Source organism: Mytilus californianus, unplaced genomic scaffold, assembly GCF_021869535.1.
Source record: "Mytilus californianus isolate M0D057914Y unplaced genomic scaffold, xbMytCali1.0.p SCAF_7, whole genome shotgun sequence".
Lineage (NCBI taxonomy): Eukaryota > Metazoa > Mollusca > Bivalvia > Mytilida > Mytilidae > Mytilus > Mytilus californianus.
In genome coordinates this window covers 56,795,388-56,819,130 of record NW_026262723.1, presented here as the reverse complement: position 1 = coordinate 56,819,130, position 23,743 = coordinate 56,795,388, and positions in this window count along the sequence as shown.

Sequence of the window (23,743 nt, the reverse complement as noted above, 5' to 3'; positions counted from 1 at the left end):
TATGTATATACCTTGTTATTTTGCTAAAGCATTGTTGTTGCAATAAAGATTCATTCATTCAAAATCGTTCGAACTGAAATGAACCAATGTCAATTCAGTTCATTCTCTAATTTATGTTAGTTTTGTTATACGAGGTTACAAGAATTTAAAATAGAACCAATCAGTAAAGTAACATAAAAAAAAAACATTGAAAATTTGTAACGTGAATAAAATAAAACCATTTGAATAAAATTGGGTTGTTGTATGCATAGCACCAGGAATCAATAATTTCTTGATTTTGCACATAGTAAGGATCGACAGTGATAACTGAGAGTTGTTCTAATTATCTACAATTTTTAATCCGTTTTTTAATCTGTCTTTTATTCAACCATTAAATGAACACTGTCTTCATTATAAATATCCATAAGGGAACCATGACGCAAGTCTTCATTCTTGAGATATGGTAATTACATAGATCCGGTTACAGGAAGCTATAACTATTCGATTTTCTCTTTTAAGATGGAAATGGAGCATCCAAAATTCCTAAGTTGACAAATTTGTTTTTCTGCAATCTATATCAATTTCACATTAACTCTCCAAATTTATTGATTAATTGCTAGTATGCAATACTTAAGGTTGTCAATGCTATACATGTAAAACGGTAACTAAAGATGATTTTAGTATCTTAATATGTATGACTATCAACTTCAAATATTCATAATAATTACAACAAATAAACGGATATATATAAAATGAAATTCATTTTTGTTGTGAGATGTAATTCAAAAAATCTATATTCTGCTAGTTTTGTACAGTTAAAATTGTTTTGAAAGTTAAAAGATTATAGGTTTTGACAAAGAAAGATGATTGGTAAGCGCAAACGAGACAGCACCCAAACAACACACAAATAGAAACAAAACGAAACAAACGAAACAAAACAAAACAACAAGAATACAATGGAGGCGGACTTCAGATGGCCCCTAAACAAAACTGTGTATTAGTTCAGTGAAAATGGACGTCATACTAAACTCCTAAACATATAAATGAACTAAAATTAAAAAAACATACAAGACTAACAAAGGCCAGAGTATCCCGACTTGTGCCAGGCGCAAATATGCGGTGGTATTAAACATGTTTAGTGAGATCTCAACTCCAACCCCCCCCCCCCCCCCCCCCCCCCCAATACCTCTAGCCAATGTAGATTAAACAAACACACAGCAATACGCACAGTAAAACTCAGTTTAAAAGAAGTCCGAGTCCGATGTAGAATAAGTAACAAAAGAAACTAGTAAGTAAAATGACAATGGTATTATAACTACTATAGGGGGTTCTTGGACCCCCCCCCCCCAAAAAAAAAAGGACCCCCAAGTTATATCATCTTACTTAATCTCAAATGACATAATATGACATAATATGATATAATATGATATAATATGGGGATCATAAATAGATGATGGGGGTCATAAATAATTTATACGAATTAGACCCATCATATTATGTATATAAGTTAGTTATGACCCCCATCTTATGACATTAGATGTTACATAATATGATTTTTTTGGGGGGTCCAAGAACCCCCTATAGTAGTATAATATACATATATCACATCCTCACAAAAAATACTACATTTAAACAATTTGTAAAGAATACATTTGTGCAAGTAAATGGAAAGAAGAACGGATGCAATATGAACATTTATTTTAGATGGTAACCAAGTTAACCGGCGTTTAAATTTTGAATTATTATCTTCTATTACACAATAAAATAGACCGACCCTGTTCAAGACAGCTTCCAGTATCAATAGTTCGTTTGACACCAAATTAAAATCAATGATTAGGTTTTGTCAAAATTGTTTTATGTACGATGCCGACATTTAGAAAAGTGCTATAATTCATTCCTTATTTAGTTGTTATTTCATTCAGAAATTCCCCCATCGTAGTGACAAAGAAGACATTTCAATAAACAGAAAATCAAATTAGATTCACAATAAACTTATCTCCAAATACATTTTCCCTTTTTCATCTGGAAAGCAATAAGAGAATTCATTTGATTAAAATAATACTTTCACTGAAATTAAATTCAGGAGCCCATAAAACAACAATGAAAATTTCTCTGAAATATAGGTTGCGATGGAAATCTAATAAGTAAAAGGGCAAGTTATCCACTAGATTTGATACGCTTTCATGCTACATTAGAAAGTAAACAAATTGACCCTGGTGATGACATTATTTTTGTCTTTAAAAGACTCAAATTATTCATTTGTTAAATAGAAGTCAGACAGTTGTTTGCATAATACATTTTCTCAGTAAAACACAATTTGTCAATACACACTGGTGTGGACATTTTTTTGTATAGAAATATACCTTCGATAAACAAGTCTAAACATTTAAAAGTTATAAATAGTTTCCGGTTCCGACGAGAAATACATTACAGTTTTTTTCAATCGTTCCGTTGGTTTATATAGTCAAGCGTTTAGTTTTGTCAGTTTTTAAATGAGAGGCGAAAGATATCAAAGGGATATTTAAACACAAGTCGAAAACAAACTTACAGTGATATGGCCAAAAATGAAAGACGACTTGAAAACAAACAAAAATACACAAAACAGAACATAGAAAAAATAAAAACTGCATGAGCAACACGAACCCCACCAAAATCCGGGGGTGATCTCAGATGCTCCGAAGGGTAAGCAGATCCTTCTTCACATGTAGACTTTCTGTTTTTTTTAATTTAACTTGTAGTTCAGTATTTTGTTATTACATGTTTTGCATAACGACCAAAATATTATTTTACATGTTTTGTCTTTAATGTCTATAGATATATACAAAGTCATGTCACAGAAGAAACAAAGTGGGCGAGCAAAAATATTTTATATACAATTTCAATGTTAAAATTTTAACCCGATTTCAGAGGTCATTCCGAAACAAGCATCATCGGGTACAATCAAAACTTGAAATTTATCTACTGCTTCATTAAACGTTTGGCGTTCAAAACCAACAAGGGTGTTGCAATCTGGATTTAAATTCTGCTCTATTATTTTTACAATATAGTATACCACGATGTATGATCATTCAAATTAATGCCATTGGTTACAAGTGAGATGTACATTTGTGTACCCACAAGGGCTGGCTGGTCAGCAGCGCTAGCAGTACCGACACATGTTCAGTTAAATACTAGTAACCATATGATACTAATTACTTTGTGAACATCATGTGTTTCTGGAGTAACCATCGTCAAGGAACCTCGAAACCAAACGTTTTAAAGCTACACGTATATAAAGAAAACCTTTGGCGTCATCAAAACTAAAGGGGCCAATCACAGAATAGCAAAGACTTTAAGTGACCTTCACCTGAGGGATTTTTAAATTAAGAACATTATTCAATTACATAATTAATATCGTCCTGAATATGCATGAAATAATTGCCACTGGACGTGAAGCAAGCATTAATCAAACAATCCTTAACCCATAAGCTCTAAATGTTCAATCACAATGTAGAGAGCTTAAGCTTTGGTTACAAATAGATGATACATCCGATATTGTCAGTCAGTCCACCAGTAGTGTTTTTGATCAATTTGCAACAAAAAAATGAAACTATTATAATGATTTCAATATACATTATTTGTACTTTGCCATTGTAATTTTAACAAAAAAGTAGCCTTTGTTTTCTTTGAAGATCGTTAATCCTTAAAGAGTATAGTATGATATATCACAAACATGTACAATTAAATTCAAAATGGTTGCAAATAAGTTTATGGAAACTGATTCTCCAAATTAAACAAAAGAAATATAAAACACGCGTAATTGACGAAAGCTATTTATATACCACAGTAAACCAATGCTAATCAGTGTTGTCACGATATGAAATATGGTATTGCAAAAAGCCATTAAATCGACTAAAATAAACCCACATCAGAAGACATTTAATTCGTCATATCTAGGTTATAAAAGATTTCAGAAATCGGTTATATTCATTAAAAGAAACCAGGTTGACTTTTTTTATAGAAACATGTAAGATTTCAATAAATTAAAAATAATTGATATAATTTATGTAAATTTAATTTATCATGCGCGCCTGTACTGAAATACAAAAATAATCCAATCATGCTTCTAAAATATGAAAGGAAAAGATACAAATTATGTTTTTGCTATCATGTATTCAAATTAAAAGTATAAAACAATGTCTTACACAGTTGTTTGTGCATATAAAGTTGGATTGAATTTGATTTTATTATTTTATATTAAGTTTTGAATATGCATTTTCAGATCTTCAGCTTGCAAACCTTCTTTTTGAACCCCCTTTCATTTATGGCTATTCTTATTCCGTCCACAGAGGGACTTGAAAGGAAGTCTTTCCCTTCAGCTTAGAAAAAGTGTCACTTATTTGTACTTGAACTTAATCAGGGGTGACATTTATCCAAGCCAGATTTCAAGGTAGCACCAAACTTATTCAAATTCACAACAGAAAGTATGAGGCCCGTTAAGGGACATATTGAGCAGATCGCCTCGGTGGTCTCGTGTTATCGTGTTCGCCTCAAGCGCGGGAGGTCGTGGGTTTGAACCGCGGCCGGGTAAAACTAAAGACTTTGAAATTGGTATTTGCTGCTTCTCCGTTAAGCACGCTGCATTAATGAGTAAGAGCAAAGACTGGTCAGCTCGGAGTCAGAATAATGTGTCCGGGTAAACTGACATGTCTTCCTACGGCCTGTTACCTTGTGAACTAGCACGTTAAAAATCCGTCTCAGAGTGTCGGTCTAGTACAACGCAGGGTTAATATTCATATTACATTAGCATGTTCTTGTCCTGAACAATGGAGTCCCCAAGGGTGACTGGGGAATAGAAGTATGGTCACCATTGGTCTTCCTCCGACCGGCAGTAAAACCCTTGCTAAAGTGGGGCGTTCGTTTGGCTGTGCGGGATGTACAAATTTGCAGCCACGTCCGGTCAGAATGGGGACGTTAAATCCGATGCCTCGTGTAAAGAGAGTGTCACGCTCTTTGCACGTTAAGAACCCTTGCAACAATTCTTTGAGGGGTCCGTAGGTGACCTGTTGCAAGGCTAAATTTCTGTCCCTATCCATTATACCCTCATTTCCCGTGGCAGTCTAAATTTCTCCGACCTTAATCCCGGACGCCCCTATTACAGAACCTACCTGTATTTATTGTTAATTTGTTCTTGTCCTGAATATGCATGACATATTTGCCACTGGACTTTAAGCAACCAACAATCAATCAATCAATCCTGAACAATGCTGAATATGCATAATAATTTGCCGATGGACGTTAAGCAACCATCCATCATCATCATCATTATATTTAGCATAAAGTGAAGTATTACAAACCGATTCGTTTTGATCTTCAAATAATTGAAAGTTATGTCAACTTTGCCTGAAGGAGTAACAAACTTATTTGTAAGTCAATTATTACTTATATAATGTATCATGCCAGTAGGAAAGCAATAATATTTGCTACTTGGCGGGTTGTACCGATATTGATTTGTAACACTGCGGGTGAAATGATAGTACATCAACAGTAATACAAACCCCTTTGCAATATAAACGTACTATTTATGATAACCATGCTAACGACACATGTTGTTTTAATTAGATAATCGTTGTCAGGTACGCGCAAGACCTACAGTCTGAAAAAACCTTCTTCTTCTTGCTCCTCAGATATACAGTTTCAGCTTCATATGACTGAAGATTACGAACTGTTGCATGCACGGAGTATGTGATTAAAATATTCAAATAATAGTTACACAACATTTTTTTTTTAATTTGTAGAATACTTGATATAGTGATATTTACATGAAAAAAAGACAACAAGTGATTAAAAATATGTAAATTGATATTTATTTAGATATTTTGTGTTGTGGAGAACAGTTGTTTGACATGCTACTACAACTTGTGGTAACATATTCCATTGTACTATACTTGTTTGTTAGAAAAATGACCATTTGTAACTTTCTCTTGGGGTGGATATTTGCCGAAATGATTGGTTATGTGCTTTTCTTGTTTTAGTATCTGTTGGTATTAGGACTAACGATGGAATTGCAATTAGTTCATTGATGAATTTATAGAACAATATCAGCCTGGTTCTTGTTTAAATTGAATGAGTTGCGATTCGCATGATCTCGATTTACGAAAACCATGTTGGAGGTCGTAAAGGATGTTATATGCCTCCAGATAGTCCATGATGTTTCTTGTCACAATGTGCTCCATCAATTTACAACAAATACAAGCTGGTGAAATTGGTCTATGATTTTCAGCCTTGTATCGTTCGCACTTTTTAAATGCAGGTGCGACGTTTGCATACTACTACAACTTGTGGTTTCAAGTCATTTGGTGAATTGCCTGTTTCTAGAGATTTAGTAAAAATGATGGTTAACATGGTTAAGATTGGTGCTATCTGTGTTCTAGTTCTTTTCATACACGCCCACTGATGTTATCTGGACCATTAGTTTTGTGGGGATTTAGTTTGTGTCATAATTTTTCGACACCTGGTGATGTGATTTTTATTTCTGGCATTTTTGTGAATGGGCTTGGGCCTGTATCAGGAATATTGGTCAATGGTTCATTAGTGAATAAAATTGAGAATGGAAATGGGGAATGTGTCAAAGAGACAACAACCCGACCATAGAACAGACAACAGCAGAAGGTCACCAACAGGTCTTCAATGCAGTGAGAAATTCCCGCACCCGGAGGCGTCCTTCAGCTGGCCCCTAAACAAATATATATACTAGTTCAGTGATAATGAACGCCATACTAAACTCCAAATTGTACACAAGAAACTAAAATTAAAAATAATACAAGACTAACAAAGGCTAGAGGCTCCTGACTTGGGACAGGCGCAAAAATGCGGCGGGGTTAAACATGTTTACGAGATCTCAACCCTCCCCCTATACCTATAGCCAATGTAGAAAAGTACTGAAATTGTTGGTTTAGTATGTCTGTTTTTTCAGTAGTATCTGTTACTACTATGCCTTCTTTTTTTAGAGGTGCAATTCATGTATTATCATTTCTAGTGCTTTTGATGTACTGAAATAGCTTTTTTGGTTTTGTGTTTGTGGACTGATGTCTTGATGCTTGAGAGAAAACAAAACCTTAAAAAAATATACAGAGAACTACAAGAAAGTCGTCAAATGTCGACTATGATTTGGAGAGTTGCAATCTCTTTCTTTTAGATCAATTAATTAATTCAGAAATATAAGAGTAAATAAATTCTAGTACAAATGAACCATTGCATCTCATGCAATCATACGATTTAATTTAGATATTGAAATTGTTCGACAATCATGGTAGTTTTATAGTTGAAATTTTAACTAACTCGATAAATTATAAATACAATTTAACAGTTGAACAGTCTTTTCTTTCATTCGATGCAATGTGTTAAGTCAACGTGCAGATGATTTCGTCAATTAAAATGCATGAAATTTGTTGATAAATTTCATTAAACTCTACAATTTCGATACCAGAAATTGAAATCAGATTACATAATATACCAATGCGTTTCTGACTGTGTATGTACCAACCGTCAAAGTCATGCACTGATAGGGGATATGATTCCATTACCCCTGTGATGCACGAATACCAATTATATTTTACTGGAGTGTCATAATTTCTACTTCTATTACCATTTTGAATTATTTTTTCCTTCACAAGGAATATAATATCATATACCCTACCTAGGTAACCAATAAAATTGCAGGATAAGCTGAGAGATTTCGCTCCAGTATAATAACATTTCATGTATGCATTTCTCAGAGTTAAGATTCGGTTACACTATTTTGGTAATCAAAATAAGCAGTGTTTTAGGAAACTATGATTGACTATACATCTGACATCAGACGAGGATATAAATGGACAGAAAAGATTACAACGGATACATGTAAACATTCAACATCATTGCAAACTCAAGTTTTAGAAAAATGATCTCTCTTTACATATAAGCCAACAGTAACTGTAGTCTACCAGTGTTCAAATGTCATATACACATCAAGGTAAACAACTTGGGAATAATACGTGTATCAAGTGCTTCGGACGGGTACCCATGCTAAACATGCTAAATACATTTTAGAAATGTTTACTCATTTTATAAATATGTATGCAACCATCCTTCTCGGATTTCAATTTATTGACATCAGGATACATTCTGTATCTTTCCTTCTTCAAAATATGGAAGTGCAAGTTTAAATTATGTCGCAGATGGTGTTTTACCTCTTCGTACTGTAGGAAGGTACAATTCATCGCGGGTATTGATTTCTTGCATAAAATACGATAAAGATATGCCATGTAATAATACATAACTGTTGAATTCAAATGAAAGGGGGAATAAAATGAGGCAGAATTTCATGTATCTCTAAAATAAGGGATTTGGATTTTTTACCTTTCCTGTTTATGACTTTATTGAGTGTTTTTGTGAAGTTTGTTAATAGCAACGGTCACCCATGGCCATGACGTGACTTAAAATAACCAGTAACGAGGTTGTAGTCAAGGAGGCAGCATACTATCATTAATAGTACCAACTGAACCGTACAAGATGCTATTTCGTAACAAAATGTCTCTTCGGTGATGCTCGAGGGCAAAATATTTGAAGCTATAGAAACTTTGAAGAGGTGATCCAAACAAACATGATACAAAGTATAGCCAAATCCGGATAAAGAATCAAAGCTTTTTGCATAAGGGAGGTATATTCCTTAATTTTAAAAGATTTTCAAAAGTTTATAACAGAAATTTCAATCAAACAATATCCGTGTGTTCATGCCAGCTAGTCCTGACGTGTCAAATGTTTTGAATTGGTGCCAAAAAGAGAAAGTCCAGGAAACATTAAGTATATAGCCAAGGCTGAATGTTTACAATTTAAGTTATGATCAATCAATGTTGATTGCTCATTTCTACAATAATCATATTTATTAACTGGAACTGTCTCTTAGTTTTACACCAGGAGCAAATTTATCAAACAGGACAGAAATTCTAAACGACATGTACTTTACATCAATTCAAGTTAAAAGATGCTGTTAGGGTCATACTAGGCAATATCTTTACGCGGAACACGACAATAATTAATTAGTTTGCTGCTTCATATATCCTATTAGTGTGTAGGACGTCTTGTTTATTTGAATGAAGGATTGACTAAATAGGCAAACAATTAATCGTCTTCAATTTATTGTCTAAAAAGTACAATATGTTTGATCGTCAAAACAAATAACAATGTTAGTTGGAACATCGGTAAGATTACTGTTATCACTATGTCTAATATATTTATATTAATTGGTCTTTCACTACGAGCTGGTAAATCCATTGTACTTTTATTTTGTTATTTTGTCAAACTGACTTATATTAAATCTAAATTGATAAAATCTAGAGAAAGTAACCATTAGGGCTTTTACTTAAACTGATAAGAGGTTTTACCACAGATATTGCATAATTATTTTACGTTACATTCTTTCATTTATTAAAAAGAAAAACTGATGCAAAGGTATTTATAAAACTCGTTGAATACACAGTATTACAGTGGATACATTTCAGGCAGGTAGTGTTTAATCCAATATTGTTTCTGAAGAATATTATGTTTAAAATACAGAAAAAGGGCAATGTCACAATTTGTGTTAAGATCTTGAACACACACTTTAACTACAAATTGATACCTAAATGCATTGATGTCTTTTATTTTCTAAAATATTATGAAACGATTATTCTGAATATATATAAACATTAATTTTGTATATAATCCACGTATAATCTCTGGTAATTTTTTTAGAATTCGTCTAAAGTCACAATTTCCCTGGAACTCATCAATAGATCTTTCCTTAAAAATTTAAGTTTGCATTTAATTGGTATCAAATAAGCGTGATTAGACCACTGACTTTGTTTCACATCAACCCCCTAACCTAGTTCACAATCTTCACATCCAATCTATTTCGCCTCCTCCACACACTCAAATGGGGGGTAGATCCTATTTCGAGTAATAACGCAAGAAAATCTGCATAATGTGATTATTCTTAGTCTAGAATACTTTTGTTTCAGTACGGCGTGTTACGTTTAACATTTGTTGAAGATAGTTCCCAAATATAGCAAGTATCCTGCATAATGTAGACTCGAAGTCAAACATTCAAGTCAAGAACAATCGACTTGAGAATACATTTGTGTTCTTTGTGATTACAATATTATACAAGAACAGTAGTAACAAAGTTATCCTCTGTCACAGCGATGATGAAACATAAAGTTTTCATAGACCCAATAAATATGTACCGGATTGTCTTGCAAAAAAGATTAATAGCAAAGTAACAGTTTTCCAAAATAATGTTCCCTTTTCACATTTAAGTAGAAAACTTGCTTTCATGTATGGGAACTGCAATTGAATTAAAAACAGTGGCCAAGCTTTGCTGACAAGGATCTGACAACACTTCGTTTTACTTTGAAATTTCAGCCTTGACATTTTTGAAGGTGTGTATCGATCCGACAAAACCAGAGGATCCCTAAAAGTGTCTTTAAAACAGAAATTAGAACAGAGTGTTTTCAGATCCTTGAAACCAAAGCTCTAACACGTTATCTGTGATGTATTCAGATTGTAAAAACTGTTGATTTTTTTAAGAGTCGTCTGTGTTCTACTGTTTGGTAGTCAAATTGTTTGAACTCGTGAAAATCATTTATGCTACAATAATGTACGATGATTCAGATTCATTTGTTGATCTTTCGTGTTGTTGTGGTATATTTTGCCGCTGTATAATACTCGAAGCACTTCCGTATTTCGTTTGAACAATTAAATCACCATTAATGTACAGTCTGTCTCTTAATTACCCGGAGTACTTTCCTTTTTTCCTTCAGGGCTGATTGCAACCAGGTATATAGTTTTTTTCCTTTCTGTTCTATTTTTTTGGGAAACTAACAGTCTCCGGGACAAGTTTGCATTTCTGCTGAGTTCAAAAGTTGTCAACTTAATTTTCGAAGGTAGGTCAAAATGAAGTTGATAACTTGATTGGTATTGGTTCCCTGATATTTGTCCTAAAACAATTTGGCTCTAGCACCACTGTTTCTATAAATTTCCTCAGAGGAAAAGTTGTTTTCCTCAAGGGAAATCAAATTTCCCTAATGGAAAAAGATTTTTCCTCAAACAATTTTTTTTTCTTCCTCAAAGGAAAAAGATTTCCCTTAGAAATTTGCTGCATAAATTTTTCCTTTGAGGAAATTTGCTGCATAAATTTTTCCTTCAAGGAAATTTTGTCAACTACCATTTCCTTTGAGGAAATTTTTGACAAACATTTTTCCTCTAAGGATAATATTGATCTCCAAATTTCGTTTAAGGAAATTTTTTCCATATTTTTCCTCTATGGAAATTTCTTAACAATACAAACAGTATGAAATATCATTTTTGCTAGACTAAATAAATGATACAAAAGATATTTAAAACTTTAATAAATTGTTGACTGCCGAGTAACATAACATACAAAAACAATACAGTCTGACTGTTTTGGTCTAGGTATTGTACATATACTTTATATTATTTTAATTTTGATTCATAAAATATTTTTTGTAGCAAACTTTTTTGTTTTTTGTTTTCTTTGTTATTGTTTCATTACAATACATTAATAAGCAACATATTTGAATATCATACCTTTTGTGGTGTTCTTAATATTGTGTTCATATTTGCAGATTAAATAAAATAAATACTTTTCATGTTAAGTTAAATTTTCTTCTGTTTCAGCTGCTGTGTACAATTATTCAATCTACTATATGAGAATTCAGTACATAAATTATTCCATCCACTAGACATTTTCCTTCAATTCTTAGAGAAAACGTTCTTGTAATTTGTTCATCAAAGATCCTCTTCTGTATATTTGATTGGAGGGAGCGATGTAAATGGAGGGGATAAAGCAGGTGTTCATTCCGACAACAAAATACAATTTTATTCTACATTTCTCCCTTCTTTCAACGAATATTTATGTTGTTGCATTTACACAATTGTGTTCTTGTGCATCTATGACATGTATGATAGAACTCCATTCTGTTCATAGCCATTATCATGTGATTATGTTGAAATTTCCTATTTCTTTTTGCAGGAAAGCACACATTCCATTTCACATTAATCCAATTAGCGCACAATGTAGAAAAATATCAACTTTAAGTTTCATCTTCAGTATTGACCTGTTGATGATCATGAAAACCATGATGTCTGACCTATAAATACACAAAATTAAAACAATGTTATAAATGGAGAAAAACAGCTTATCTTATCATGTTTGTGAACATTTTGAGAAACTTTCATTTGAATCTTACTTGTGAATACTCTTATTTCAGTGCTTTGTGTCTATGCATGGTTTTTGTATTAGTTCTTTTTGTGCATTGTAGGATCTTTTGAGTTGAGCCAATTGCAACGGATATTTACGGTTTCTACATATGTTGTGTTGTTAAACCACTGTCTCTAGTTAGGGTAAGGTTGAGTGCTCACAATCTTGTTTTTTTTATTATATTAGTTGTTATTGAATTTGAACTAGCTGTCAGTAACTGTGAGTACTAACAGATATGTACTTTAGACTATTTACGGGATTTGTAATAACATAAGCAACACGACGGGTACCACATGTGGAGCAGGATCTGCTTACCCTTCTGGAGCACCTGAGATCACCCCCAGTTTTTGGTGGGGTTCGTGTTGCTTAGTCTTTAGTTTTCTATTTTGTGTCATCTGTACTATTATTTCTCTGTTTGTCTTTTTATTTTTGGCCATGGCGTTGTCAGTTTGTTTTCGATCTATGAGTTTGACTGTCCCTCTGGTATCTTTCGTCTCTCTTTTGTGTCTTTTCTGTTATCATGGTTATGGGGATGTATAAATTTCCTGCCTAGTCTTGTCTTTGTTTTTGTTTGGCAAGAAATTGGTGCCAGCAAACATGTCCCCCCCCCCCCACCCCAACCAAAAAAAAAAAAAGACATGCACACACAGTGGTACCCATTGACACAAAACATTAAAAATTTGGCTTGATTTAGGCTATCTCAAGTGTAAATTAGTTTGGGGCCTTGATTTTTGAACAAATAAAATTCTAGAACCATCCAAAGTGTGGAAAATGGACAGTTTGCAACGATTTTTCAACAAAAAAAGTTCCATAACTCTGCAATGTCATATCAGAAACTTATAAAATAAACTGTTAACACAGAGATATGTCTCGCCTTTTTGTAATTTTGATAATGGAATTGTTGAAATTAAAATAGCAATACTTTAACATGTAAGTTATTCCAATATTCAAAGTCAATAAAACACGACTGATTAGGTACATGGGTTAACAATCTTCATGGAAATGAGATGTGCCAATGCTAATACAACTGCATACCAAATACCACTGAGTAATCATAAGTCTTTTCCTTTAAACATACCTAAACACAAACATTAACTTGTATTATGTAAAAGTTTCGAAGTCAACGAACCATGATCAGGGGGTTTGGCTATATAATCTCCCTGGAAACGAGACTTGCAAATGCCAATACATTTGCATACAAAATATCATTGACTTATTAACATTAGTGGTTCATCTTAAACTGATCTAATCACAAACTAATACATGTAGACCATACTGAGGGGGCGGGAGCCAAATATTCTCCATGGAAATGACATGTGCTAATGCTTATACAACTGCATAACAGTATGAAATATCATTTTTGCTAGACTAAATAAATGATACAAAAGATATTTAAAACTTTAATAAATTGTTGACTGCCGAGTAACATAACATACAAAAACAATACAGTCTGACTGTTTTGGTCTAGGTATTGTACATATACTTTATATTATTTTAATTTTGATTCATAAAATATTTTTTGTAGCAAACTTTTTTGTTTTTTGTTTTCTTTGTTATTGTTTCATTACAATACATTAATAAGCAACATATTTGAATATCATACCTTTTGTGGTGTTCTTAATATTGTGTTCATATTTGCAGATTAAATAAAATAAATACTTTTCATGTTAAGTTAAATTTTCTTCTGTTTCAGCTGCTGTGTACAATTATTCAATCTACTATATGAGAATTCAGTACATAAATTATTCCATCCACTAGACATTTTCCTTCAATTCTTAGAGAAAACGTTCTTGTAATTTGTTCTTCAAAGATCCTCTTCTGTATATTTGATTGGAGGGAGCGATGTAAATGGAGGGGATAAAGCAGGTGTTCATTCCGACAACAAAATACAATTTTATTCTACATTTCTCCCTTCTTTCAACGAATATTTATGTTGTTGCATTTACACAATTGTGTTCTTGTGCATCTATGACATGTATGATAGAACTCCATTCTGTTCATAGCCATTATCATGTGATTATGTTGAAATTTCCTATTTCTTTTTGCAGGAAAGCACACATTCCATTTCACATTAATCCAATTAGCGCACAATGTAGAAAAATATCAACTTTAAGTTTCATCTTCAGTATTGACCTGTTGATGATCATGAAAACCATGATGTCTGACCTATAAATACACAAAATTAAAACAATGTTATAAATGGAGAAAAACAGCTTATCTTATCATGTTTGTGAACATTTTGAGAAACTTTCATTTGAATCTTACTTGTGAATACTCTTATTTCAGTGCTTTGTGTCTATGCATGGTTTTTGTATTAGTTCTTTTTGTGCATTGTAGGATCTTTTGAGTTGAGCCAATTGCAACGGATATTTACGGTTTCTACATATGTTGTGTTGTTAAACCACTGTCTCTAGTTAGGGTAAGGTTGAGTGCTCACAATCTTGTTTTTTTTATTATATTAGTTGTTATTGAATTTGAACTAGCTGTCAGTAACTGTGAGTACTAACAGATATGTACTTTAGACTATTTACGGGATTTGTGATAACATAAGCAACACGACGGGTACCACATGTGGAGCAGGATCTGCTTACCCTTCTGGAGCACCTGAGATCACCCCCAGTTTTTGGTGGGGTTCGTGTTGCTTAGTCTTTAGTTTTCTATTTTGTGTCATCTGTACTATTATTTCTCTGTTTGTCTTTTTATTTTTGGCCATGGCGTTGTCAGTTTGTTTTCGATCTATGAGTTTGACTGTCCCTCTGGTATCTTTCGTCTCTCTTTTGTGTCTTTTCTGTTATCATGGTTATGGGGATGTATAAATTTCCTGCCTAGTCTTGTCTTTGTTTTTGTTTGGCAAGAAATTGGTGCCAGCAAACATGTCCCCCCCCCATCCCAACCAAAAAAAAAAAAAGACATGCACACACAGTGGTACCCATTGACACAAAACATTAAAAATTTGGCTTGATTTAGGCTATCTCAAGTGTAAATTAGTTTGGGGCCTTGATTTTTGAACAAATAAAATTCTAGAACCATCCAAAGTGTGGAAAATGGACAGTTTGCAACGATTTTTCAACAAAAAAAGTTCCATAACTCTGCAATGTCATATCAGAAACTTATAAAATAAACTGTTAACACAGAGATATGTCTCGCCTTTTTGTAATTTTGATAATGGAATTGTTGAAATTAAAATAGCAATACTTTAACATGTAAGTTATTCCAATATTCAAAGTCAATAAAACACGACTGATTAGGTACATGGGTTAACAATCTTCATGGAAATGAGATGTGCCAATGCTAATACAACTGCATACCAAATACCACTGAGTAATCATAAGTCTTTTCCTTTAAACATACCTAAACACAAACATTAACTTGTATTATGTAAAAGTTTCGAAGTCAACGAACCATGATCAGGGGGTTTGGCTATATAATCTCCCTGGAAACGAGACTTGCAAATGCCAATACATTTGCATACAAAATATCATTGACTTATTAACATTAGTGGTTCATCTTAAACTGATCTAATCACAAACTAATACATGTAGACCATACTGAGGGGGCGGGAGCCAAATATTCTCCATGGAAATGACATGTGCTAATGCTTATACAACTGCATAACAAATAAAACTGGCCTACCATAAATGGTTCCCCTTAAACTGACTTAATCAAAAACTAATACATGTAAACTAAGCAAAAGTTTCAAAGTCAATAGACCATGACTGAGGGGGCGGGGCCTAATAACCTCCATAAAAATTAGATTTGCTAATGATAATACAACTGCATACCAAATATCATTGACCTATCACTAGTGGTTCCCCATAAACTGACCTAATCACAAACTTCACGTACTCCGAAATTTGTCCCCTTTAATGTGAAACCGTTTATTAGAACAATTTCGTTGTCCTTGATTGATACAAATGCTGCTCAAATCGGACGACTACCCCTGCGACCCCTTTTCCCGATTCGATAGACTGAAACAAAGTTGACTTTTTTGTCAATATATAAATTTTGTTTTATAAATGTATCTTATGTTTTATTTCGGGTGAAATTGAATGCCGGAGATAAGGTTGGTTTTTTATTCAATCTAATTAGAAATCAAATCTACACGCGCTCATGTTTGTATGCTTGGACGTCGCTGGTTGTGACCTTATTTAAATTTTGACCTCTGATGCGCACTTGAATGGGATCTTGTTAGATCTCCCACGCAGCGACCAAGCATAGAAAAAATGAACGAGAACAGGAATGAATACTAATATAAAAAGGCAAGGATTTTCCGAAACCTGATGGTAAAACACCCAAATAGTCTTCTCTAGATTTAAACATGTTCAAGCATTTTAAAATTTTCATTTGATCTGCTTTTAATTCCTTAACACCAAACTGAGTAAGTATTTTAAAGATCGTTTCTTCCTATTCACTGGACGTCGACATTGTAATTACCTTACCGAACATCAGTAATAAAACAATAGATGATTGGATTGAAAGAAACTTCGGGAATGCAGAAAAGCGCTTCGGACGCATGAATTTTATAACGTGTTGTTTTCATTTTTTACAGCACTGGGTCGATACCTCTGCTATTGGATGATCAGTCCCCGAAGGAATCATCAGCTCAGTAGTCATTACTTCGGTACTTGCATGATTTATAACAAACCTTACTAAAATTGTCCGTTAATAAATTTTAAAATTATTAGAAACTAAGGATTCAACTCCCTCAGGCAAAGCTGACCTTAGATGGATTTGTCTAATTTCTTTTAGATCCTTTTTGGTTATATAGCTCTTCAACTGTTTCGGTTCTTATACATCCTTGGCTTTCAAATATTCGGCTTTGAGCGTTCCTGATGAAGGTAAATCCAGAAAAGCGCTTCGGACGTATGAAATGTATAACGTGTTGTTTTCATTTTTTTTTTACAGCACTGGGTCGATACCTCTGCTGGTGGACTATCAGTTCCCGAGGATATCATCAGCTCAGTAGTCAGTACTTCGGTTCTGACATGATTAATAACAATCCTTTCTAAAATTGTCCGTTAATAAATTTTGAAATTATTAGAAACTAAGGTTTCAACTCCCTTAGGCAAAGTTGATCTTAGATGGATTTGGCTAATTTTTTTTTAGGTCCTTTTTGGTTATATAGCTCTTCAACTGTTTCGGATCTTATACATAATTGACTTTCAAATATTCCACTTTGAGCGTTCCTGTTGAAGGTAAATCCAGAAATGCGCTTCGGATCTGACGCATGAAATTTATAACGTGTTGTTTTCATTTTTTTCATTGGTCAGAAAAAGGTTATGACCTTATTCAAATTTTGACCTCTGAAGCGAACTATAATGGGATCTTGTTAGTTTTACTAAGCAGCGACCAAGGATAAAAAAATGAGCGAGTGGATTTTTAACTTTAATTCGATTAGTTTTCATTGAGCTTTAGCTCGATAACACCGTCTTCAATGTTACATAATTTAAAATCTACGTTTTTATAACGATCTTAATGATGCAATACTGCAGTTCCAAACTTGCAATGTTTGAAATCTTAATTTTCTTTACATTGAACTACCACTTTGTGAATTACATGACCCATGTCTCAACGCTCCCCTCAATTGAAGTGCTCCGAAACTCGATTTTCTTTTCTACATCATTTACTGTATGCGCAATCCGTGGATTTTATAACAGCTGTGTCTTCAGTTTGCTATTCAAACTTCTCAAATCTAAGCTGAAGGCCACGAGCACTAATAAACTGTTTAAAACCGCAGTTGTTTTGGCGGCAATACAGTATTTATACATTATTATTTCACAAAAAGACCTTCACATTAAATTAATCAACAAGTATATCCGTACTAAGGTATCGTTTCTATTGCGCCATATTTAAAACAATCTTCAGAATAATAGGATGCTATTGGAGACAGTGCTACGTTGATGTCGTCAAAATTAATTTTTCATGTTTACCATGCCATTGAATATTGATAACTAAAATTGCATTTGAACTAATTATCCTTTTCCTAAATACTTATTCACTTATCATTTCAGAATCAAGCAGTTTTGTATTGGTAATCAAGAACAGCCAGGTAAAAGTATCTGACGATGTGACGCAATTGTAAATACTCTCTACCAGACTAACTATAGAAACTGCCTTTGAGATGCAGGACTTTAATTATCATTTTTGTCAAAAGAAAGACAACTCCAAATTTAAAGTAATTTTCAAAATTAATGCTAAAGAATCCGGACCAGATGTATTTACTCGTTTGGTTGTTTATGGACCAGATCATATAAGTATTTAGAGCATATAGTTTTTTTTTATTAATATGTTTTAAATAAATAAAACCTTTTGTTGCGACCAGGCCACATCACAATTTAATCAAAATTTTCTAATCAAAATACATAAATACTAACAGGAACCTATATTATTTTACAATTTTAAAGTTAAACATACAATAAATACTATTATCAATGACATGTACTCTTAGGGATTGCATTCCTTTCCGTAAGATAAAGTTGTTTTTCTGCATTTACACGATTTGGTTGTGCACAGTCCTTTTCAGTTACACACTTGCCAGCGAGTGAAAAGTGAAAATATATTTCAAAGTGTTTTTCTTTATGAAATATGAATAAAACTGTAAAAAAAAACATTGTTCAGTTTTTTCTCACAATTTATCATGATACATGTAGTCTTTCAAATACCGAGATATTATGTAAAAATGTGAAATGTTGTTATAGTACAATAGATTCAAACTTTTGAAAATATGGAGGAAAAATATTAATAAAAAAAAACCGAATCTTTCTTTCTATAGTCCGTCCGTATTTCTTGTATTATTTGTCAACCAATTGAATTAAAATATCTTTTTTTTATAGGTTATGTATTACTTCTGTAACAACAATCCGCTTGAATTTTTAATGGCGTCTTGTTTTCTGAATAGCGAGCACTAAAGTGAGGAAGTATTTTAGGCGGCTATATACATGTTAATGGGTCATCATATATAATGCCAATGCTTACCAAAGTTTGGTTTTTCGTATTAAACACAAAAAGATCATTCATAAGCTTATAAACACACAGACCATCATTGCAGTATATTGGTAAATGAAAAACTTCATATATTGAATATAAGAGCTTCACGTTTTTTTTTCAAACCGGCTTTGCGAGATCCTCATGAGCGATCAAGGTCGTTAAAACCCCCTATTCTTTGATATCTGACTACCATAACATTGAAAATATACAATATTACAACAAATGACATTTAAAGATGAATGAAAGAAGATGTTGGGTAAACATCAATAAGACGGTAACCCAATGATATGAACATTTGTACAAATGACATCTAGAGAACAATTTACAAGCTTTAAAAACATACAGGAGTCTAAACAGTATGACAAGATCTAAGTCCGGGCCACTTGTTAACTCCAACATTTGCATATCTATCCAGGTGAGGAATAGACACTCTTTATGAAGAATCCAACGGAATATCAATATCAAGGAAAGGAAAAATAACAATATAAAAGGCAAAGTCCCCCGTTTGTTATACATTTCAATATGAAGATTAATATATTACCATAAAAAGTTCAAATATCAGGGTATGACAGGCATATTGGTTCGTTGGATTTAGTAAGAGTAAGTTGAGGAGGATATTTTCATGTGTACACAAAGAAAAACTGCATGTTTGTTTACAAGAGCCGTTACGTTAGTTGAAGTCAAAATGTCTAGCCTTATATCGGACACTTTATGATAAATGACCGTTTCCACAGTGAATAAAAATCAAATGAAAATTTGTTTTTCTACCCTTTCAAAGTATTATAAATTGGTCAAAATAAGATCTTTAATAAGATGTTATTGACTGCATTGTTTTTGTTTGTATATACGTAAAAAGAATAGCTTCCTGTAATATCTTTAGTCTGGTTGTAATTTTGTTATTCAAAGCAGCGTAACATAACTGATAAAGGATGATTTAAAGTAAAGACAAGCATTAACCAGCATCTCAAGTTTTGTTTCTCGTGTACTTTAATAACAAAGGTATTTTGACTTTAAAAGTACAATTAAAACATAAAACTACATCCTTTGCGTTAGCAACTGTCTATCGATTATAACGTATTACTAAACTATTGTCAAATTGATGGCTTAAAAATGGAAAAACAAGTAATAACAGATGCATACATCAGGGATGAACACAGAATAGAATAGATATTAGGTTATTCGAAACTGGCTTTATATCATTTAAAATGACTTTTATCAAGGTTAAGATATTAACATTGACTCCATTTAAGTCATTTATCATTTGGATTTTATACTCATATTATTTTGAAGGAGGAAGAAATATGCTGAAGGAAGCTCAAATGTGTGTATCAATACATTGTATTTATATATAATAACATAAACGGTACCAAATTTTCTGCACAAGATTCGCATTTCGACAATCAATGTCTCTTCAGTGATGCTCGAGGCCAAAATGTTTGAAAATCCAACGCTTATTAAAAAGATGAAGAGTTATAAACCAAAAAGGACAAAAAAGTATAGTCAAAGCAGGGCAAGGAATCAGAGCTTTGCATGAGGGAGATACATTCCTTACACCTAGATTGCATTCTTACCGCTTTCAGAAATTTATGGATTTTGAAAGAAGAGTTTTTTTACATCAGAGATTTCTTCTATTGCTCATTAAAAAGCAATTCCCGGTACAGAGTTAATTTCCGTTTAGTTATATACTACCTAGAGAAAATATAGTATTTTATTTTCCTGGCTTAAGGTAAGCCTTTTGTGTATCCAAGGAAAAGAAAGGAAGTCAACTTCCGGGCGCTGTGATTGGATGTAAGGATATTATATATATTTTATGTATTTATTCATGAATAATTGCAGTATATATATATACAATTTCGATTTTGAAACACATAAAAATACTTTCTTGAGAATTATTCTAAAAGGCTTCCAAATTTTTTGCAACGTTTTGTTTATAGCTGTTCGTGAAAAGTCTTTGATGTAAAATCAGATAGATGTTCTATGACTGCCATTTTGACAAATATACACCAGAGTCCAAATGACGAAGATTTAAGCAACTGTAAGTCACCGTCCGGCCTTCAACAATGAGTAAAACCCACATCGATTAGTCAGATAAGACACAACCAACCCAGGGGCGGATCCAGCCATTTATAAAAAGGGGGGGGGGTTCCTAACACAGGATAAAAGGGGGGGGGGGGGTTCCAACTATATGTCCCCATTCAAATGCATTGATCGTCAAAAAAAGGGGGTTCCTACCCCCAGAACCCCCCTTTTGGATCCGCCCCTGCAATCAACGACAAGCATTGAATTACAGGCACATATTGGGGATGTAGGAATTATTCCCTTGCAAAAGAAGCAGACGTCAGATGTTTTATAAATAGATTCAAGTCGTGTTCTTCAAAATTGATTTAATTAAGTCTGCAATTTTATTACTTATTGAACTCTTGCAGTCTTTAGCTATTTTACACAGTCATTAGATTAATTTAAATCGTGACTTCTAGCTTGGGATTTTGTTATCGTTTTTAATATACCGGTCTGATTACATTTTCTGCAAAATATGATGGTTTCGAAAATTTAAATCATTATCCAATATTTTTGAAAGTTTAATCCAAAGGTATTTAATTTGGACTTTCATTTGACTTTATAATAAGGAAGTAATAATAGGCAATATATATTAATAACTTTAAGGTATGTACGGGCTAGCTTATTTAGAAAAACTCTTCAAACGATTTTCATAAGAAATGGCTGTTGAGACATTTTGAGAAAAAGAAAGAGCAAACATAATTTACAGTGCACGACTACCTTAATTTGAAATCAAAATAATATAATGCATAGAGGGAAAACCCGTAATAGTTTAGATAAACGTTACCCTTTTTTGTTAATATTACCGAACCATTTACTATTAAATTGTGTGACATAAACAATCAACGATTTTACTCAAACACAGTCTGTCACTAACCCTCCAGAGGGGATGTAAATTATCACGTGTTTCTCATTTTCATCAATGAAAAAAAAAAAATCCATAAAACATCGTACTAGAAAACATATATATTCGAAAGTAATGAGCAGTACAGAGTATACTACTAATCATTAAATACATAAGATTTATTTGTTGAAAGACCTCCGAATAATTCTTTACAATCTTTGTCTACCTATTGTCTTGATATTTGTTTTGGCATGGAACAACATTCGAATCTTGCAGTCACATAGAAGACTCAAATAATCAGATTTCCTTGGATATTAAAGTTACACTACTCAATTGCCTCCATTTATGTAAATATCTAAAGGTATATCTAAATAACAGCTTTTCTATTTAAATAATGCTTTACGTAAATGAGAAGCCGGTATACGTGTGTCTGATCCTCATGGTCACTTTAACCAGAGGAAATTATAGTCATAAACTTTACTTCGATACTCATAGGAATATTATTCTCCTATCTTACGACTCTACTCCGGTCTTTTACGTTTAAAACTTTCCTTGGTGTACTAATTCTATTTTGCCCTTAATTTATTTTGTAGTTTAGTTCTTGTTTCGTTGTTGTTTCAGCCATGTTCAATTTTATTTTTTATCAAAAATATATGAGTTGACATCATATACTTGTAAACATGCATAATATAAAAGGGAAGTGAAACAAAAGGATACGGTGTATCAACAATTGATGACACAAAAAAACTGCGCGTATATGATAAAAAAATTAAAGAAAACGAAAACGAAACAGCACTCGTATTACTGTTCTTAATCCCTGTTCGGCCTTTGTAAAGATGTTATGAATTCATAAGAAGCAAAAACATATATTTAAACTGAATGAATAAATGAATTATCCATCAAATTCAGTGACAAACTTATGAAAAATACATTATTTCTCACAAGGTCAGAATTTGCTTTCGATTAATTGACCTTCATAACAACTCTCTAGATATTGTGTGTAAAAAAGAAAGAAATTGTCCAGTCAATTTTACAAAAATTTCATACTTACTTTCCAAATTTTACAAGATAACTGAATAGCTGATGCGACTTTGGTTTTCGAAATCTAAATGCAAGTAATTTTATGTTTTTTGTATTTAGTATGCTTTTGTTGTTTGGTTGCTGATTCGTGAACAAATACTACAAGACTCAACTTATTATCCGTGTGTTAATGGTTTGGGTATTTCGCTCTTTTCTTAGGACACAAACAATTATTCACAAATCTGTTCATGCAACCAAGGCTTTGTACAATGGTTTGTAGATGAAGACATACAGAAAAAAATAGACAGACGAAAGAATTCTCTTTCCGCATGTTCCGATAATCTGTAAAAATTTGAGTTCAAATCACTAAAAAAGACGTGTTCTCGATAAAGTGTTGACACGTAGTAGTTCATCATGCATAGCAACTCATTTCCAGAATGGATATTTAGCTAAGATAAAATTTTTATCCTACCATGCAAACAAAAAATTATATTTGCGGGAACATTAGTATGCACGCCAATGAACATGATTTCATTTAAGTTAGTGTATTATCTATTTTAATTGTACCGCGATTG